The 2595-nt window shown below is 52.7% G+C and overlaps 1 long non-coding RNA gene across 1 annotated transcript; it reads right to left on the reverse strand.

The window, feature by feature from the left end:
• Nucleotides 1-1639: 1639 nt before the first annotated feature.
• LOC131402021 (uncharacterized) lies at nucleotides 1640-2281 on the reverse strand. The gene is made up of 2 exons (XR_009218189.1): nucleotides 2155-2281; nucleotides 1640-1994 (listed from the first exon to the last, which is right to left on the reverse strand). It is a non-coding gene; the product is annotated as an uncharacterized LOC131402021 (long non-coding RNA).
• Between the last annotated feature and the right edge of the window lie 314 nt (nucleotides 2282-2595).

Consider the following 2595-nt stretch of genomic DNA (forward strand, 5'->3'; position numbering starts at 1 on the left):
GCGTGGCCGGCAGAGCCAGCAGCATCCCCCTCATTTCCTCCCACCGCGTCACCCTGTCAGCTCACCAGGACCATCAGACACCCCCATGGGGTCTACAGGTCACTTCCGGGAGGTGGTCAGAAGGGGAGGTGGTGCAGGTGAAGCACGGCAGGAGCGTGTGCTCGATGCACGGTGGCTGCCGTTACAAGATTTACTGTCTTAACAACAGTGTGTCCGGGTTCTGGGGCCCTGCCGCCCCATCCACAGGAAATGAGTGTGCAGGGGAGAGCTCCAGCCCTTAGACCATCACCTGAACACTGAGCCCCCAGGACCGACCTGCACCCGCTTTCCTGTCCTGGCAATGCCCCTGGCTGGGCTCCCCGTCAGTTCCCTGCTCACCCCGCCCTCCCGTGCTGGAGCTCTCCACCTCCTCTCAGCTCCAAACCCGGGACCACAGCCCTTTCCCCTGCACTTGGTGGGGAAATACTGCCGCCGGGATCCTTCTGGCTCCCGTCTGCCCCTCTCTGGAGACGCACTGGGCGTGCCAGGGGCGGAGGCTGGATGGGAGCTTGTTAATGCTGAGTGAAACGCAGTCGGATCACAACGCTCCTAGCACAACACTCCTCGGTGCCCCAGCTCCTGCTGCATGCAGAGTGAGGACCACCCTCCTTCCGTGGCACAAGGGGGCCCCCCAACTTCCCTCAGGTGTAACCTCCTCTGTCCTGACCCTCACCCATCTGCCTCTCACCTGGCGTCTGTTAGCATGACTATCTCTGCTGAGCTGTGAGGCAGAGACCAGACTGCTCAGTGGTGTGTCCTTGGATCCTGGGCCCACTCTGACCAGTGGGCATGTGTCAGGCTGACACTGAATGACTGGTGGGCATGGTGTCAGGCTGACACTGAACGACTGGCAGGTTGGTGGGGATGAGGGGGGAGAAAAGGAGGTTGGCTTTATTTTTCCCTAAGGACATAGAAAGAAGGAGGGGAGGTGGCTTCTGGGCAGGAGCAGACAGCTGTGCTGAGACAGGGACTCTGAAAACAGAATAGGCTCCAGCTGTCCTCTCCTCCTCCCTCCTGTGGTAGCCGGCCCCAACCCTCGTCTAGTGCACCCGTGGCTATTCAGGGGTTCCGTTCACTACACTGCACTCATGTCCTCTGGAAGAAGGTAATCTTATTCAAGTCCCCTGCAGTGAAGCTATCTCGACCTTTGAAACAGATGAAAAGTACACTTTTTCCAAATGTGACTCAAAGGATGTGAGGTTCGTGCACAAGGCAGTTCTAAAAGTGGACGGGTAATTACTGGTTCTGCTTCCTGTAATGATTTTGTAAGATCACGCCACACTGCCTCCCCCACAGAGAACAACTAGAAAATCTGTACATAACGCAACCAGGAGCCGCTTGATGGCACTGGGGAGTGAACAGCAGCAGACAGATTCCGGGGGAGTAGTTTGAAGTGAATTCCTGTGGCTTCCAGTCTGGGGCCATGTGCAGTCAGAGCAGGGCATGGGAGGCAGTGGCTCTGGGAAAACCACAGTCTTCACAGCCCAAGAACAAGAAAAATGAAACTGGGGGGCTGTGGTTGTTACCAAACCAAGTGGGCTTATTACCGAACCAAGTGGGCTGGCCTCCTGGTGAGTTAAATAAGACTATACCAATGGAAGTTGTCTCACAAAGTAAACTGTATTTGCAGCAAATAGGAGGCCGTGAGGAATCATTTCCAAAGTCATGGCGTCCCAGAACTAAGGGAAGCAGGAACTTTTATTTCAGTTGGGGAATAATATTCAAAAGGGAGAGGTGGGGGTATTCACTTGCACAGGCTCAGTTGGAGAACATGCTTCCACATAATGAGGCCTAAGCTCCTACTGGAGAGATCTTTGCATCAAAAATAAAGCAAAGGTCATGGGCATAGCTCTTGTGGTGAGGCTTGGTCAGTTTCAGGATGGCTGGTGGTTACATCTCCCTTGAGTGCCTCATTTGGTCAGTTTCAGGATGGCTGGTGGTTACATCTCCTTAACCTACAAAAGGAAAAGAAACAGCTTGGAATAACAGTTAATTGCTTCCAAACCCACCTTTGAGTTTCTCCAGGCACCTAGTCCCGGACATGGTCACTGAAGAGGGAGGGGGATTGCAGGAGGGGAAGAAATGTGCAGGGGAAACTTCAGACTCTGCCCTCACCTTTCTGATGGACTGAACCACGCATGCGCAAGCCACTCGCTAACAACAGAAGATCTGAACTGAGGCTGGAGCTGCAGCCAGGAGCCAGTTTGCGGTTCAAGACCAGCTGAGATCACTACCTGCTGAACCAAGAGACAGTCATTGGTGGAAAATAGCAGAATCCAGAATTTCCACCACACCACATTCATAATGTCCAGGACACAGTGCAAAATCACCCAACATCCAAAAATCAAGTAAATGGGACACATTATTAAGAGAAAAGAGGATCAACTGAGATAGATCCCAAGATGACCCAGGTGTTGGAATTGGCAGATAAGGATTTTTCTTCACGTGCCATAAAGCTCGGTTATTAGGTGCATAAACAGTCTGTATTATGTCTTCTTGATAATGGACCCTTTTGTATTTCACAACGACCTCCTTTATTCCCGGTCATATTCACTG

Source organism: Diceros bicornis (genome assembly GCF_020826845.1).
Source record: "Diceros bicornis minor isolate mBicDic1 chromosome 3 unlocalized genomic scaffold, mDicBic1.mat.cur SUPER_3_unloc_1, whole genome shotgun sequence".
NCBI lineage: Eukaryota > Metazoa > Chordata > Mammalia > Perissodactyla > Rhinocerotidae > Diceros > Diceros bicornis.